At 44.1% G+C, this 19,097-nt stretch overlaps 1 long non-coding RNA gene and 1 pseudogene across 1 annotated transcript; both read right to left on the bottom strand.

The window, feature by feature from the left end:
* Nucleotides 1-19,097, bottom strand: part of LOC113880071 — a 62,718-nt pseudogene that overhangs the window by 19,195 nt on the left and 24,426 nt on the right.
* LOC113879539 lies at nt 714-18,223 on the bottom strand. The gene is made up of 4 exons (XR_003507371.1): nt 18,126-18,223; nt 7,973-8,304; nt 2,891-3,144; nt 714-837 (listed from the first exon to the last, which is right to left on the bottom strand). It is a non-coding gene; the product is annotated as an uncharacterized LOC113879539 (long non-coding RNA).

Raw genomic sequence — 19,097 nt, forward strand, 5'->3', positions numbered from 1 at the left:
ATGTCACCAGACTCGTCTGAGGGAATCAGGAGGAAATTTCAGCATTCAACAGGCAGGTGGAAGCGGGGATGAACTGGGAGACTGGGGTTGACATATATACAGTACTGATACTACACATAAAGTCAATGAATAAGGACCTAGTGTACAGCACAGGGAAGTCTACTCAGTGCTCTGTGGTGAAGTAAATGGGCAGGAAATCTAAAAGAGAGGCAGATACATAGATAGATAGATAGATAGATGACTGATTCACTTTGCTGTACATTAGAAATTGACATAGCAGTGTAAAGCCACTATACACCAATAAATGAATGAATGGATGAATGAATTTTTACAAAAGGAGCACAGTGGGCCCCCTAGAACTTGTGTTAAGGAGGAGTCCACACCCAGGGTGCAGCACAGCACCAGGGCTGCCCTCATGTTGGTCCACTGCCAATGGACTGCCTGGACCAGGCCTCTTCTACTCCAGAGACCTTGACACAGAGGTGGGGAGGCAGCCAGTTGTGGTCTCTCCAGTGCTCTGCTCTTACTCACGCAGCCATCCCAAGGCTGAGATCCCCAGGAGAACAAGAAACCCACATTCCACCTCAGGACAACAGACATGACCGCCGTCACTCACTTCACGGATGTCCCACTGCAGTTTCGTGTTCACGTCCTCAGACTTGAGGAGATCCTTCCTGGCCATGTCCAGGTCCTCCTCCAGCTCTGTAACGTGGAAAGAGAGGGCTGCCAGGCGCTCCTTCAACTGGCTCTCCTCCTGTGACTGCTTGTCTATGACTTCCTGAGTGCAATCACCTTAGTCAGGTCTTCCTCGTGGCTTAGAGAGCCGTAGGAGGGTCTCTAAGGGGGAAAGGAAGCCTTAGCCTTGTTTTGAGAGGGAAGGAACACAGCACTTCCAGGCAATCGGTGAGGTCAAAACAAGGCACTAAGTGTACAAATCCAGGACGGATGGGTGGCTGGTACCTTCTCGTCCAGGGCCTTGTGGTGCTCAAACAGCAATTTCAGTGCCCTGAGCACCTCCACCTCTCTGGTCATGCTAGCTGGGGACTGTGCCTGCTGCTTGCCTGCCATAATCTGGAGGGATGGCACGTACCGGGCAACCAGTAACCCCAGGTGCACCAACAGCAGCTTCAGGGCAGGGCCAAAGGAGCACTTTCAACCTCATGCTTGACTTCAGGGCCGATAACTCCTTTCAGACTCACGCTACAGCTGGAAACACGCTACAGCACGTTGGAGTCTTGCCAGTTCAGTCTAAAGTTAAGAGTGGACTTCCCCAGTGGCCCAGTAGTTAAGACTCCACCCTTCTGCAGGGGTCATGGATTTTAATCCCTGATTGGGGAACGAAGATCCCACACAAAGTGTAGCATGGACAAAAATGTAAGTTGAGAACTCCCCTCTCAAATGTACTAAAATTACATTAGCTCTCATCATAAATTTGAAGTAACGTATGAGAACCACGAACTGATCCACCCTGGTCTTCTCAGTGGGAAGATGTGAAGAATGACTTGAAAATCAGACAGAGTTTAAAGATAGCAACACGGAGGCTAGTGGTGACCCACATGGGGCAAATGTCAACACGTGAGAATCCCCGTACTGACCCCGGTTTTGCTTCTTTCCGCTTTCAGTTCAGTAATTTCTTCTTCTTTTTTAAGAAGCTGCTCCCTGCATATTTTGAGTTTTACACTAGGAGTTGGAAACTCCTAGAAAACAGTTAAATGAGAAACTAAATGCAAACTTAAATTAAAAAGAGAGTGAGACTGTGAAGACTGACCCTGTCAAGTCTCTCCAGGCTCCACACAAAGGATCTCCTTGCCCCTCCAGAGAAGAGGGGGTCCACTGACCCAAAGACCACACAGACCACCACAACTCAGACTGGCCTTTGGCCTCCACCTCGACCTGGCAGGCACGTGGCAGCGGAGAACCCGGAATCCAAGCCTGCCTTCTAAGACCCAGGGATGTCTGAGAAGCTTTCCAAAACATAAACCTAACAACAAAGTGGATAAAGAGATTCTTAAATGACACACAGACCAATGACCTAGAGCCACTGGGGAGAGTGAAGAATAAAGGGAAGGTCTACAAGGCCACCAAGCTTTGGAGTGTTCCTCTGGGACAAAGGCGGGTGGCACCCCAAGGCCATCTGTTAGCCGGACTCCAGTGAAGCCACCCAGTCATTCAGTCAACTGGTTAAAATGTTAAATTTATGTTATATGTATTTTACCACAATTTACATGCACATGGGGCCATCCACATGGTGAACTTGCTCAAGCTGAACCACATGGAGTTTTTCGTTCTTCTATTTTTCTTTGCAGAAATAGAAAGATCCTGGACTACGTATCCCCTACTACATACTGAGTGTCCAGCACCCAGAACAGTGCCTAGCACTTGTAAGAGGCATGTAGTAGACATGTGAAACTATTACGGTGTATGTCATACACGTAAGCAGTAGGTACCCACCATTAAAATACTGGACACATTGCTCTGTGGTTTGTAAGATGGGAGACATTAACGGGCTTAGCCTTTCTACTTCAAGGACTGACTCTCTAGCTCGATCCTCATGCCCCAGAGACTCCTCCAGCCAGTGTATTCTTTCTTTGGAAGAAGGGAGACGTTAAGGGGCTTAGCCTTTCTGCTTCAAGGACTGACTTGATAGCTCAGTCCACGTGCCCCCGTGACTCCTCCAGCCAGTGTTTCCCTTCTTGTGGGGCCCTGCCCATCCTCCATGCAGCACCTGCACAACCTCTTACAAGGTAAACTGCTGGGGTCGATCCTGCCCACTAAGGCCAAAATGCCCTGTCCAGCAGGGCCCACAACTATGCTAACAAAATGAAACACAACCCCAACGCTTCACTGGGTGAGGGCCAATCCGACGGGCGTAGTCCCTGGCTGCTCTCACCTTGTTGAAGTCCTTTAATGGACTGGAACCTGGTGGTCTAGAGTCGATGATAAGAAGGTAAAGGAGAGAGAGGGCTGATATTCCTTGATTTATGCAGCAAGCCAATAAAGCCCCTGAGATGGGACTTGCTCTGTTCACAGAGGCCTCAGGTGCCTTCTCGATGGAGTGAAGATGGAGAGCACGTTCTCGAGAGGCTCTTAGAAGCCCGGGTAGGAAAGTGTACTCAGAGAGCCTCTGCACTCCAAGGGATCAGCCTAAAAATGAGAGAGAGAGAGAGAGAGAGAGATACATGGGGACTAGAGCTCTGATGGAGCAAAGGTGTTTTAATCAACATGGTGTGGGCATATATACTGTCTTACAAGGTAGTTATTCTCAGCAAAGATAAAGATTAAAATTCCAGACTTACAAAACATAGGTGATCCATATTAAAGGGAGAGAGAGTTGTATACAATCACTTTTACCGTATGGTTCACAGGAAGGAAGAGGGTACTTATCACCGTATAGAAAAACTAATGAAGGAAATGCCTGGATTCTTTAGCCCATGGGAGAGGCTTGCCTCTCCTCTTCAGGAATTAAAAAGGAGCAGAGAATTCCTGACAGTTCCAAAACAGCACACAGGAAGCCTCCTGTTAAATGCTTCCTGACAATTCCCTCTATTTTATTATATATATTTTTTAAAAAAGGTCTTGACCAAATGAGTTTGGTGAGTATTAACCAACCTTATAGAAAGGCGACGGTAAACAACAAATATAATTATCAAGACAATCACCAAAGCTACAGTTCCAGACCCGATACTGTGGGTAATACTTTGAAACCATCCTCGTGGGTCTAACCCAGGTAATTTGTTCAGCTAAAGTTTCCAAATTAGGGGCAGAGGGCAGATTTTTAGAAAAAGTTTTAAAGATTTTCTTTTATAGTAATTGTACATTCAGAGAGGCATTATCATGTATATTTTTTAAATGAAATTTGATTTGTTCCCAGTTGTAGGCACTATGATTGGAGTGAACAGGAATAACACAAAATTGAGTAGCTTAAAGAAATAGAGGAGTTAATACAAGTATATAGTTTGCAATTAATACAAGTTACAGAATGTAAAAGTCTTATTAAATTGTAAATTTTATACGGCTATAACAAAAGGAAGTGGGACATAGGCCTGTATAAAATATGACTGATTGTAGGGAAAGAAATAGTTACTATGATGACTGGTCCCTATGAAATGTCCGGTCCAAGTTCCAAGTTCTTCTGTGCTCTGATGCTCACATCAAGTTTCCAAATGGCCCATTGGTCAGGCCCACTCTGTTTATTGAGGATGATCTTAGGAGGAGGTGGGGCTAATCCACGGTCAAGCCACTCAAGAAGTCCTTTGTTATAGTAATGTTCCACTGTAGTGTCAGTGACCTTCCATATCACACACAGTGTTGTTAATATCATCTAAGCAGTCAGATAACCACATACCATGGGGTCCCCAATCAACAACTGTATGATTAGCCACAAGCATTGATTTTCTTGATTTGGTTTGACATTTGTCCCAAGGAATGGGAGTATAAGTAAAGTTTTTATAAGTAAAGCCTTTGCATAAAGTTCTTTGTTCTTTCCCTAACTCTTTCCCTAAAGTTTCAGTAGTATAAACATGGTTTACAGACAAAGATAGGGCAGTAAATAATCCAAGCAGCGTCTGAAAGTCTTCTTTTGGAGGCAGGACGAAAGCCCAAATTTGTCAGCCCAAATTTGTCGGCTAACATTTATGCACAATTTTGCTGGGCCCGTGCACAAGGGAAGGACTTCATAGCCTAAAGAAATATTAATGAGTTTTCTTTCCTGCCCAGGGTGTGAGGGCCCTTTCATGTACTAGGGAGAAAGCATATGTATAGGGTCATTAGTTGAAATGATTGGTTCTCTCTCCATCCATTCGACCCCCTGTAATAGAGGGGGGTTGGGTGTTAGTCTGAGCTTGAGCAGGGGGAGGTATAGGCCAAAAGACTGAGCATTGCCAGAAGAATGTATTCAGGACTCGGAGGCAACCCCTGTTGAGAGACCAAAATTTCAGCTTGATTAGTAGGGTTTTTATTTGTCTCCAAGTGAGGAGATCATCGGGGTGATGCCTCCGAGGGCAGTGCTTTCTGGAGATCTTTGGAGCAGACATAGCCCGTATTGGAATTTCTTCTTCCTGGGGTTCTTGTTTCATCTCCATTTTGAATGCCGGGGGCCCCCTTGGGTCGAATCTTAAGAAGAGGTTAAAGAATTTAAAACAAATAAAGCTGTATTAACAATAGTTATAGGTTTAGAAAATATGTTAGAACCTAGTAAAGTCTGCTTTAGATAAGGAAGACAGTAGTGTACCTGTGTATTCCCCTTTAAAAAAATTTTTTATTTGTAACTTTAGTGTGTGATGTGTTTGTTTTGACTATGTCTCGTGTCTGTGGATTATAAGGAATACCTGTAATATGTATTTATTGATAGGTATTACAATTTTATGAGGATCGGAGCCAATTAGAGTTTTAGTTCTAATTCTTCCATTGATAAAGATTAGGGCAATTAAATCAAGGTTGGGTGTAAGTGACTTTATTTCCATAAAACGGGTATAGATCCATTTTACTGGGCGTTCTTGTTGGGCAATAAGTCATGTGGGAGAATGAGAGGGGAGTATAAACAATTCTAGAGGTAAATCTATTTTGATATGAGTAAGAAATTGTTTTTGTAATTTATTTTGCACCAAACAGTTCTTCTCGTGCCTCTTGAGAAAGTGAACGAGGGCTATTTAAGTCAGGATCTCCTTTTAAAGTACTAAATAGGTTATTCAGTTGATAATTAGCAATGCCTAAAGAAGGTCTAATCCAATTAATATCACCTAAGAGCTTTTGAAAATCATTTAAGGTTGATCATTTATCAGCACGGATCTGAGTTAGTTGGGGAGTAATGCGTTGCCTATTAACAACGAACCCCAAGTAATAGTAAGGTGTAGAGGTTTGAATTTTTTCAGGGGCAATGATTAATCTAGAGGTTTTAAAGCATAGTTGAGCTATATCAAACATGTGTTCAGTGTTTAAGATAGATGGAGCCGAAAACAATATATCATCCATATAGTGAATAACAAGAAAGTTAGGAAATTGCTTTCTCACAGGCTCAAGGATTTTGGCTACGTAGTACTGACACATGGTGGGAGAATTCATCATCTCTTGTGGCAGTACAGTCTATTGGTACTGTTTAGGAGGTCTAATGTGATTAGGATAAGAAAGAGAGAAAGCGAATCTCTCTTGGTCTAAAGGGTGTAAAGGTATATTAAAAAAGCAATCTTGTCCTGCTTGCAATGCACCCATAGGTTTCATAGAGGCACTAACTTTTCTAAGGTCTGTTAGGAGACGCCATTTGTTAGATTTCTTTCTTTTTTTTTTTTTAAGACAAAAATAGGAGAGTTCCAAGGAGAACAAGATTCTTCAATATGTTTTCATTCTAGTTGTGCATCTATAAGTTCCTTAGCTGCCTGTAATTTCTCTTTCGTGAGAGGCCATTGCTCTGTCCAAATAGGCTCGTCATTCTTCCAAGTTATCTTAATAATTGTATTGTTTGTTAAATGAGCAGTGGCCCCCAGGGAAAATGTGGAATGTATATCTGAGTATGTCATATCTTATATCTTTTTATTAAAAGCATATATCTCACTTTCCTTAGCAACTATGAAGTGTCTTGTATATTAGCATTTTATAGATTGGTGAATATATCAATATATTATACATTATAAAATATATTTATTAAGTTTAAAATATCTTTAGTTTTTCTGTAAGAAAAACTTTTTGTAAGAGGAAGTTAATGTTTAGTAATTAATGTTTTAAAATCTTATTTTATTTGGAACTGACCTAGCTATTTAATAAACTTTTATTATTTAGTTTAGTACAACTCTAGAAATTTAAGTTATTCCAATCCTAAGAGACTATTTTAGATTATAATAAGATTATAATAATAGATTATTCTATTAAAAATATAATTACTTTTAATAGAGTTTATCTAAAAGTTTTTATCTCATTTATATATATATATATATATATATATATATATATATATATATATAAAGAGTTACCTTTTTGTTGACAAATTTAGTTTACCTTAAACCTAGGCATAATAAAAGTATTATACAATGCTGATGACTTAAGACATGTCTTAATTAGATTAGCAAACAATTATATTTAAATTATATTTAAATAATTATATATATTTAATATTTTTCAGTTCACGTGAATTTGAATTTAAATAGAGCTCATTAACTTCATAGTATCTAAAAACAAAGCTGGTATACCATCGATGGCAGCACTGCCAGATGTTGAGGGTTTCAGGTAAAAGATGGAATTTGTCTCAGGTTTTTGTTGATGGGGACGTGGTGGGGGGGTCCCTGCTTGCAGTTTTCTGGAATAGGTTTTCTTTCAATGTCAGATTTAGACTTACAATCTTTGGCCCAATGCATTCCTCTACTGTAGCGATGGCAGATTTTGGAGGTTTTTTATCTTTATATATTTTTCTTTTCTTTTTTTTTTTAAGCTTTCTTAGGGCCATCCCTTTTTAAATGGTTCTTATTTCCACATGTAAAGCATCCTTTATTTCCCTTTCTTAAGGCAGCAGCTATTGTTTCAACTATCATTTGCATCTTTTGAGTTTCTAATCCTAGATTGCGACAAGCCTTCAAATAATCAATAATAGTCCCTTTCTCACGAATTGGAGCTATAGCTTTTTGACATCCCTGATTTGCATTATCACATAATGCAAGTAATTTGCAAGTAATTAAAGGTCTTTTAATCAACATGGTGTGGGCATATATACTGTCTTACAAGGCAGTTATTCTCAGCAAAGATAAAGATTAAAATTCCAGACTTACAAAACAGGCAATCCATATTAAAGAGAGAGAGAGTTTTAAAGCAAATAATTTCTCTAGTTGCCTTTTGGCTTCTCCAAATACACTACGGGAAATAGCAGTTTCTAATCTAGCTAAAAAATCAGCATGCATTTGGTTAGATCCCTGAACTTTAAATAAGTGATGAAGTAAAGTAGAAAAGTGATGGGGCTTTCCAGCCTTTTTACCCATGTCTTAGTACTTACCGGCCTCAATAGGCCCTGGGGTCACTCCGTCCAAGAATCTGCCTACATGTACCAAGTCCCTGTTCTGGGCGCCACTTGTTGAGGTCCTTTAATGGACCTGAACTTGGTGGTCCAGAGTTGACGATAAGAAGGTAAGGGACAGAAAGAGGCTGATATTCCTTGGTTTATGCAGAAAGCCAATAAAGCCCCTGACACGGGACTTGCTCTGTTCACGGAGGCCTCAGGTGCCCTCTTGATGGAGTGAACACGCAGAGTGCCTTCTCGCGAGGGTCTTAGAAGCCCGGGAAGGAAAGTGAACTCATAGAGCCTCTGAAGAGCTCCAAGGGATCAGCCTGAAAAAGAGATAGAGAGAGAGAGCAAAAGAAAGACATGCGGACCAGAGCTCTGATGGAACAAAGGTGTTTTAATCAACATGGTGTGGGCATATATACTGTCTTACAAGGTAGTTATTCTCAGCAAAGATAAAAATTAAAATTCCAGACTTACAAAACATAGGTGATCCATATTAAAGAGAGAGAGAGTTGTAAACAGTCACTTTTACCGTATGGTTCACAAGAAGGAAGAGGGTACTTATCACTGTATAGACAAATTAATGAAGGAAATGCCTGGATTCTTCAGCCCACGGGAGAGGCTTGCCTCTCCTTCAGGAATTATTAAGGAGCAGAGAATTCCTGACAGATCCAAAACAGCACACAGGAAGCCTCCTGTTAAATGCATCCTGACATCACCTCAGGCCACTCTCCTTACAGGACTTGGGCCGAGGCCAAGTTCTTCCTTGTCCTGGCCTTTGCCTTGGGGTTGCAGCACTGAAAAAGCGCCCACAGACGGGCCCTTCTGCAACCCATCCTTGCGGATGGGGGCAGCCCCCCACTCAGAGGCAACTGCTGTTTCACGGTAGGATAACTCTGCTCCTGAGCTATAACCACCTATCTCACACTACAACCACTGCTATTCACACTATGACCACCGCTCTCACACACACTGCTCTCACACACCACTCTTACACACACCACTCCCACACTATGACCACTGCTCTCACACTATGATCACCAGCACCGCTGTCTCAAGGAGAAATGGCACGAAGGCTCTGCTGCAGCACGTCTCCCAGGAGCCTGGAACCGGAACCCACTCAGTCACAAGGGGCTCCGTGGTAACAGGGGGGCTGGGCTCAGGCCCACCGTCAAGGGTGCTGAGAGGGGGGACAGGCTGCCAAAAAGATGACAGGTGAGTGTGGGGTGCAGGAGAAGGAAGGCTGTGCCCACGGCTCAGGCCCCCTGTCAAACATGACTCTGCAAGGGGTACTGGGTCACAGTTGAACCAACCAGTATAAACTCCTTCAGAAACCATCACCCCTGGGAATGAGCACGTCTTCTAAGTGGGCTTCTGCCCCCTTTAAGTCCCAAACAAGTCTCCAGTGAGGCTACTGAAAGGGCACCCATGAACTCAAGGGCGTCCCCAGAACCCACCCGGCTGAGGAGGACTCACCACGTTAGCTGCCCCTCACTCTCCCCCTGAGCTCGGTCTTCCCTGACTGACTCCCACACTCGAGCTCAGCAAGGGCTTGACCAACCTCACTCCAGGCACTTAAAATGAACCCACAGGGGTTCATTCAACCTGCTGTGAACTTGCCCATTTAACTTCGACCCTGGGCTGTCAGACCACTCTGCTCTGTGGGGGCTGCAAGGTAGAGGTTCAGGGGTGTCCCTGCCTCGAGCCACGACAGCCAGCGCCTCCCAGACCCCACCAGGTGCTGTCCCACCCTCCGCCCCCGAGTCTCCCACCCATCTCCTGGCCCCACTCCCACCCTTGAGGCTCTCCACTAGCTAGGGCACAGGCCACTTGTTCCTGGCTAAGCCTGGACCTCTGCTGTCACTTGAGGGCCTCAGTCCCCAGGGTGCTTAGGGTCCTATATCCACCCATCTCAGCAATTACACACTCTGGGAGAGACAGAGTACAGTTTGGGGTCCCACCCGCAGTTCACCTGGAACACGTTCTCTTTTTTGGCTTTATCTACTGGAGTTCTCTGAGATGTGTTTTTAAAACCTCAACTGTTGCTTTCAAAAAGACTGTAAAATCACTGTGCTCAACTTTAATAAAATATTCATTTTCCACCTTAAAGTAAAACTGGAGGGAAGACTAAAAGCAGTCATTTTTTCAAACTGAAAAAGAAAACCCACATGTGACCATGTCACAGAATACAGGTCACGTAACCCCTCCCTCCTCAGCCTTCTTCACCACCAGCAGCCCGTCATCGCAAGGCCTGCCCTGGGCCGGCAGGGGCAATGAAAGAGGGGAGACCAGCTTCTCTGTCTCCAGGCTGTGTGGGCTGCTTGCTCCACCTCCTTCCCAAGTTCACGTGGCACTGAAACAGCCTGGGCAAGCTGGGGATTCTTACCAGAAACACAACCGTGGGTACTAAGCAAGGACCCCTGGTTCTTGTTTTCCCCAGTATCAAAGCTGATCAATACAAGTACTGTGACTGTTACATGTGGCTTCAGATGACAGAATACACCCAGGGTGTCCCCACTTCCAGTGACACATGCAAGCAGCTTGTAGGTCAGCCTACTGAGAGCTAGAAAAGCTAAATACAGTTTAAAAGAGCTCCTTAGGCAGCCACAATCCAAGATTTCAAATAAAGGGAAGCCCAGTGAGGGAGCTGAAGACTGAGAGGCCCGCTCCTTCCCTCAGGCCATCTGAACAAAGCTGACTCTGCGAAGAAAAGGCAGGGTAAAAGTCAAGCAGAGGGGACTGGCTAACACAGCTCTGGACGGTTCCTTGGGCTGGGAAGACAAAAATTTGAGTGCAGGCCTAGTGAATCTGTTCGGATGTCAGAAAACGTACCCAACACTCTGCCCTAACCGGTTGAACACTATCTGTCACCTCGTGGTGCTCAGGAGACAGACGGTGGGCTTCAGGACTTGCTGAGAAGGGGGCGGCCCTGGGAGGCAGCCCAGGCTTCCAGACGGAGATGCTGGAAAGCTCCTCCCTGGGCTCGGGGGAAAAGGTGGGTGAAGGCTGCTGAGACTGAGCTTACAAATAACCCCCAGCCTCAAGTCCATCAGGCCCTGAGTGAAACAGACACCTCTGTCCCCACTGGAGGTCTGTGTCAGAGGAAACTCTGGAGAAGACAGCATCACTCAGAACCTCTAGGGTTTCCAAACATATGTCCATCATGCAATCAAAAAGCAAAAGAGGGTGTAACAACAACAGGACCAAAGAGAAAAAAAACTGAACCAGATCCAGAGGTATCAGATGTATATCAGCATATCAGAGGTATGCTAGAGGTATCAGATGCAAATGTCACCTGTTGAAAAATATACTTGACAAAAGAAAAATTTCTGAGAATCAAAACCGACTCTCGAATTTTACAATAACAGTGACTGAATTTAAGAACTCACTCTCTGGCCTTAATATCAAATTGGACATAGCTGAAGAGATGATCAGTGAACTGAAGGATGGGTCAGGTAAAAAATATATATAAGAGAGAAGAAAAGGGTAGAATGTATTGAAGGAGCCCCTTGTTAAACTCCGTTGTTAAAAAGTATAATGGGGACCCTCATGGTGGAGAAAAGACAGAAAGGAGAATAACAAATGCCTCCAGGGGTTTGAAACGAAAGATCCTCTTGATGAAGAATGAAAGAGGAGAGTAAAAAAGCTGGCAAAACTCAACATTCAAAAAATGAAGATCACGGCATCCGGCCCCCATCACTTCATGGCAAATAAATGGGGCAACAATGGAAACAGTGACCAGACTTTATTTTCTTGGGCTCCAAAATTACTGTAGACAGTGAAATTAGAAGATGCTTGCTCCTTGGAATGAAAGCTATGACAAACCTAGACAGCATATTAAAAAGCAGGGACATTACTTTGCCGATAAAGGTCATTTTAGTCAAAGCTATGGTTTTTCCAGTAGTCATGTATGGATGTGAGAGTTGCCCCATGAGAAGGCTGAACGCCAAAGAATCGATGCTTCTGAACTGGGGGAGTTGGAGAAGACTCTTGAGAGCCCCGTGGACTGCCAGGGGATCCAACAAGTCACTCCTAAAGCAAATCAGACCTGAATATTCACTGCAAAGACTGATGCCTAAGCTCCAATATTTTGGCCACCTGATGCGGAGGACTGACTCATTGGAAAAGAACTGATGCTGGGGAAGACTGAAGGCAGGAGGAGAAGGGGACACAGAGGATGAGATGGTTGGATGGCATCAATGACTTGATGGTCATGAGCCTAAGCAAGCTCGGGAGTTGGCGATGGACAGAGAAGCCTAGTGTGCTGCAGTCCATGGGGGTCGCAATGGGTCAGATACTGAGCGACTGAACTGACTGACAAGGACAGTGGCAAGAGTTGGTTTCAAGAATCAGACCACTGACTCAAAAATGAAAACCACACATTGGTTTCAGCAGAATCTTCAGGTGCCTAAGGCAAGAAAGAGAATGTTCAAGCACTCAGAGGAAAAAAGGTGTGGCTTTTAGTGGCACAGCAACACTGAGAGCTGACTTCCAAGAACAAGGAAGTCAGAAAGATAACGTACTGGCATCTGTAAAATGCTGAAAAACAAATAACCACCAACCTGGAATTCTATACCCAACAAAAACACTCTTCGAAAGTGAAAGCAAAATAGAGGACTTTTAGGGCAAATGGAAATAAGACAACTCATCACCCACACACATGAACTAAAAAATATTCAGGCGGAGCTTTGGGAAAAAGAAAAGTTGTCTCTGATGGAATATAAAAAACAAGTAGAGAACAACAACGAGGTAACTGTGAGGGTAAATACTAACTCTACAAAACAATGGTGTTAATGCCAAATATATATCTAAACTGTTCAAAAGTGTAACAGTGACAAGGAGGAAAACAGTCGAGTCAGGGAGGCAAGTAAAAGTACTAAGTTAGTCTTGAATGTAAAACACACGTTGTGTCTGCAATGTGCACCTAACAACCTGACAGAGGAGCACAGAACTAGAGAAACACTTCATAGCTGTAAAAGAAGGCAAGAGCAAAGAACACAGACTAGGTAGGACAAACAGAAAACACACAGCAACATGGTGTCTACACATTGAATATCAACATTATAAACAGAGCCAATATTCTCATTAAAAGATAAAGTGTCAAAACTGATTCCAATGAAAACTATACACTCTTCACAGAGCTACATGTTAAGATGGAATATCTTTAGACAGGTGAACTAAAAGATACCCAGGCCAACAAGGACAGAAAACTGATGTGGCAATATCACTGTCAAATAGTGTCTAAAGAAAGAAGCATTACTAGTGATAAAAAGGAGCATCTCATACTGATACAAGTTCAGTCTATCAAGAAGATGATGATTCTAAATGTGAATGTACCTAATAACATAACCTCAACATATCAATACATAAAAACTGACAGAAATAGAAAAGGAGTAACAGCCGAGTTCATAATCTCAGTGGGAGACGTTAAAGACACATCTCTCATGGAACTGGGCCCCCTGGTATGTAGTCACCTGCAGCCATGAAGTACCTGAAATGTGGCTGGCTCTACAATGAGATGTGCTGCAAGCCTAAAACACATACTGGATTTTAAAGACTTAGCATGAAAAAAAGAACGTGAACTATTTCATTAGGTTTTATCATGTTGATTACACACTGAAATGATATTTTATGTGTGCTAAAATAAAATATATTACAGGTAATTTCACCTACTTCTGCTTTTATTCAACGTGGCTACCGGAATCTGAATTACATGAGTGACAAGCCTGATCTGACTGATACACATGGAAGATTGCATTCCCACTGATACATACTATTTTCAAGAGCCCAAGGAACATACAACAAAAAGAATATGTATTGGGCCATTAGGAAAGCTCAAATTATTTCAAAGGACTGAAATAATGCAGGGTATACTTAGGATTGCAATGGGCTGACTGTTTATGGGCCCTCAAACTTCACCCAACAGGTGGTGATGATCCTAGGAGGCAGGCACTCTGGGAGGGGTCAGGCCAGGAGGGAATGGGCTCCCGTGCTGTGAGGACAGGGAGAAGCAGCAGGTAGTCTAGGAACCAGGAAACAGGCCTCACCAGATGTGGCACCTGCTGGTGATCTTGGGACTCCGCAGCCTCCAGGCCTACAAGAAACAACTTTCTGTTGTTTATCAGCTAGGTCTACGGGATTTTAACAGTAGCCCAAAAAGACGAAGACAGGGCTCTTCATGGAATTAAGCTAGAAATCAAAAAAAGGGTCACTAGAAAAACCTTCCCAAACATGGGAAGTATAAATGACATACTGCTTGAAGAATTTCATGACTAATAATTTTAAAAAACACAATGAAAATTAGAAAATAATTTTCCATAAAGATAATGAAAATCTGGCTTATTCAAACTTGTGGGATGCAGCGAACTATGTTTAGAGGGTAACTTAAAGCCTTAAACACATATAATGAAAAGAAGGAAGGCTAAAAATCTATTAAGCCTCTCTCCCAAGAAACCAGAAAAAAAAAAAAAAAACCATAGCGAACAAACACAAGGCAGATGGAAAAAAAAAAAGAGCAGAAAACAAGGAAACAGAAAGCAAATATGAAGTTTCTTTAAAAGAAAGCTAAAAGTTGGCACTTTGAAAGGAATGATAAAACTGATAAACCCCTAGAGAGACTTATTAAGAAAAAGAGACAAAGCACAAATCACCAGCATCAAGGATTTTTAAAAGGGGAGACAACACATCTTGCAGATAAGAAAGATATTATGAACCACAGTTCACTTACTAATTGGAGAGTCTGCTCATCTCAATAAATTCCTAGCAGGGGGAAATGCTTTACTGAAATAGACCCACGAAGACATACAATATGAGAAAATTTTATTTGCATGAAAAAAAATTACATCTGAATTAAAGCCTCCCCACAATGAAACCAACTGGTTTTGCCAATCAATTTTTCCAAAAATCTAGGGAAGAAAACAGTAATCTCACAGGAATTCTCGGGGGTAAACAAGGTACACTCTGCAAACTTGTTTTATAAGACTAGCATAACCTTGGTACTAAAACCAACAAGGAAGAAGTACAAGAAAGTAAAATTACAGACTCTGAGTATAGATGAAATAATCCTAAATAAAACACTAACAAATAAAGTCCAACTGAAGAAGAATACATTGAGATCAGGTTGGGGTTGTTTTAGAATCACAAAATTTTTAAAGTTAAATCACCACATAAAAGAAAAATCACCTGTTTCAAAATCTGCAGAAGATAAACTTAAGAAATTTAATGTAATAATTTTAGTTCATGACTAAGAAAAAACTGCTTAGTAAACTAACAGAGAAGAATTTTCATATTTTGATAAAAATATCTACAAAAAAGCTAATATCCTGTGTGATGGTGAAATAGTGAAAGCTTTTCCTCTGATAATTGGACAGAGACAAGGATACTGACTCTCACTATTCTGTTCACCAATGTACTGGAGATCCTAGTCCGTACAATAAGTCAAGAAAAAAGGAAAGGGTTATCACAGTTGCAAAGGGGAAAAAAAGCACTTATTTGCAGACATAATTGTGTATACATAAAAAAATACAATTAGAATGATTTGAAGTAAGTGGATTTACCAAGCAGGTACTACCCCTGCAAAGATAGTCATTGGCGTATCCCACTGATACTCTCTAGGAATTTATAATGGCACTGAAAATATCACTTAGTCTAATTAAACATTGTGCATAGACATACAGACAAAACTATAACCTTATAAGATAAATAAGAAGCTAAAAAAATGGAGAGCTTTCTGTATTGGTGTTCATTGATTATAAGAACACATAAAAGGCACATACACACACAGAATTATCGAGTGAGGCGATGCATATGTGGGGCAATCATTCCACGACGTCTATGGGCATCAAGTCATCACAATGTAGACTTGAAATACACACAAACTGTATCTGTCAATGACTCCTTAGTGAAGCTGGGGGTCTAAAATCAGCGCCTGGCACCTGGTAGCTGGCAGTGTGGGAACCTGGGTTCACGTGCAGGCTGTACACACTCTTAATCACAGGTGAGACTTGAAGCAACCCAGCAACTCTCCATTTTTCTTTTTCTGTTTTTGCTCTGTTCCCATTACCATTTGTGTTTAACAGATTCCCAGTATCGAGTGAGCAGCATCAATGCAGCAGTGTTTCCCCATCTAAGGCAGGAGTATGTAACACCAGCAGACTTCCCAATCACTCTGAGATAACTGGAGTGCTCCATCACAACAGAAAGCAAAGAAACACGACATTCCCCAAGAGAGAGAGCTGCCTGACGGCAGGGGGAACTAGGTCCACCAGACGTCCCAAGGGACCCCAGGGGCTTGGAGAGCCCACGCTGGGCCCTTCAGCTTGAGACCACACTTGCCTTTCCACCATTCTGGGGGTCGTGGCAGAAGAAAGCCAGGTCATGGAAGGGGGAGGGTGTGGCCAGCCCGTGGGACTCAGGGCAGGACTGACTTCGGTCTGTGCTGGGCTCTATGTCCAGTCACCACGCTTGGAGTGTACAAAGCTCTTGGGATCATTGTAGGTTTCTGGCAAAAAGCAACGGAGCTGAAGTCACTTAGGATGGCTTTTAAGGAAAAAAATCCTCACTGAGGATTCCCTCAGCGCCAGCCTCAGCCCCTAGTGAAATGCAGACTTCTGGTCATCCATGGCTGTGCCCGCAGCCCACCAGCTCCAGGAAGGACTCCGCCTTCTCTTCTCTGTGTGCCATGAACCTGCACAGTAGGCCTTCAGAACCTCAGGAGACTCACCCCACCCCCATAAGCCAGAACCCTCCCCAGGCATTAAAACAGCTGTGGAGTCACTTTGGCCCAAGCCCTGGTTACAGATCCCTGGAGCCCACTACAGCCTCTACAGCATGGTTGATCAGGCCCTTTATACACAGATTCCTGCCTGTCAGCTATGAGTTTGGATTCACGGTCAGCTCTGTCCCTCCCGTGGCAGCCAGGTGGGCCACAATGCAGACAAAGGAGCTCAGAGCTGAGTGTCAAGGGAAGCACTGAAAGGACAGAGATGGATGCAACCTGTTGCAAACTGAAGGAGGGTCCCTGCATGTCTCAGAAATGGCCTCTGGTGTGCAGGTTGGAGGAGGACCCCACGGTGCAAAGGAAAGGGAGGTACTCAGTGGCAAAGGCTCTTGGCCTCCCCGGTAGCAGCTCCAGGTGGTAGCTCATGAACAATGGACAGCCAATGTGGGCACATGAGCGTGACACTTATTCCATCACAAAGAAAGAGAAAGGGGGCAGGGTGTGGGATACCCGGAGGGTGTGGTGGGGAGGATGAAGAGAGGTGTCCCTCCTCTCTTCAGTGCAAATTGCTTTTGTGAGTCTCAGAGCTTCCAGAAGGCAGTTACCAAGTCAGGTCCCACAGTATCCAGTGTGTGGGCTGGGTGCCTTAACTCCTGTCACATGGACAAGCCACACTACATGGCTCCTGAGTTCTAACAGCAGATCTTGGGGTTTTGTCTAGGTACACACTTCCTTGCTGTAGCTGTGTACCCACTTCTTTGAGCCCCCGTTTTGTCCTCTAGATAAAGGACATCAATTGCTACCTTAGCAGGTTGCCAGCTTAATCCCATGAAGACTAATTAGGGTAATCCTACAATTAATATCTGGCCTTAAGAGATATCAATGAATATCTGGCCTTAAGAGATATCAATGAATAGCTGGCCTTAAGAGATACTGGGCTTCCTGATAGCTCAGCTGGTAACGAATCCTCCTGCATGAGGAGACCCTGGTTTGATTCCTGGGTTGGGAACGCTGAGCCGCTACAGAAGGGACAGGCTACCCACTTCAGTATTCTTGGACTTCTCCTGGGGCTCAGCTGGTAAAGAATCTTCCTGCAATGCAGGAAACCTGGGTTAAATCCCTGGACTGGGAAGATCCCTGGAGAAGGGAAAAGGCTACCCACTCCAGTATTCTGGCCTGCAGAATTCCATGGACTGTATAGCCCATGGGGTTGCTAAGAGTTAGACACGACTGAGGGACTTTCACTTCACTTTCAAGAGATATGACCTGAATCCAGATTAAACTGGAGTCTCCCAGTGTCATCTGGCATTTCTTCCCTGAAGCCAGCCAAAACCCAGGAGCATTTCCAGGGTCTCCACGTAGCCAGCTGGACAGAAAATCCAGTGCGGTTCAAACAAGCTGACAGACAAGCAGGAGAGGACTCACAGGCAGACGGCTTCCCTCGTCTCAGGGGAGCTCCGGGACCACAGCAGGAACCGGCGCTCTCAACCCCTGGGCTCAGCAGCGCCCTCCTTCTCATGCCGGCGGCTGCCCTGATGGGTGCAGGAAGGCCACCAACTGAGCCAGGCTGACCTCACTGCCCTCCCACGGCTGTAGCCTGACCTCCCCCGGCCTCACTCCTTCCGGCAGAATCAGCCCTCCTCTTCCCTTGATTCCAGAGTGAGGCCCGGCCCTGGGCCCTGATTGGTCACCGCCCTAGTCCTGAGCCACTCACGGTGGCCAGGGAGGATGGAACACACCGATTGGCCAGGTCCAGATCATGTGACCATACTCTCCAGGATACGTGCGAGCTGCTCACCCTGTGTCAGGGGTAGAGATAGTGTGATGCCCCCAGAGCAGGGCTGAGAGTCCAGTCCATGTGTCCATGTGCTCAGTGTCCTGTGACGTGCCTGCACATCCTCTCTACACACCGCTTTGTCCTCTTCATAAAAAATATTCATGACACACCTCTTCCCTTCCCAAATGCTGTTTCACACACCCACATTCAAGGGAGCAAAACTTCCTGTTTGAAGGTAGGTTTGGAGATCCTCTCTTAACCTTGGCTTGTTCTTGTATTTCTACCAGTGCTACTGCTAAGTCACTTCAGTCGTGTCCGACCAGTGCTACTGCTAAGTGTCACTTCAGTCGTGTCCACTCTGTGCGACCCCATAGATGGCAGCCCACCAGGCTCCCCCATCCCTGGGATTCTCCAGGCAAGAACACTGGAGTGGGTGCCATTCCCTTCTCCGGTTTCTTTATTGTTAGAATAATTTATTCAGTCTAAAAACCCCCACAAGCACCACCATATGCTGCTTTGCCTATTCAGGATTCTTAGCTCTTCTGACGGAAAAGGCAATGTCCCCCCCGCTTTCTTTTGATTTCCATTTGCATGGAATACCTTTTCCAGGCCCTCAGTTT

This window comes from Bos indicus x Bos taurus, chromosome 21 (assembly GCF_003369695.1).
Source record: "Bos indicus x Bos taurus breed Angus x Brahman F1 hybrid chromosome 21, Bos_hybrid_MaternalHap_v2.0, whole genome shotgun sequence".
Classification (NCBI taxonomy): domain Eukaryota; kingdom Metazoa; phylum Chordata; class Mammalia; order Artiodactyla; family Bovidae; genus Bos; species Bos indicus x Bos taurus.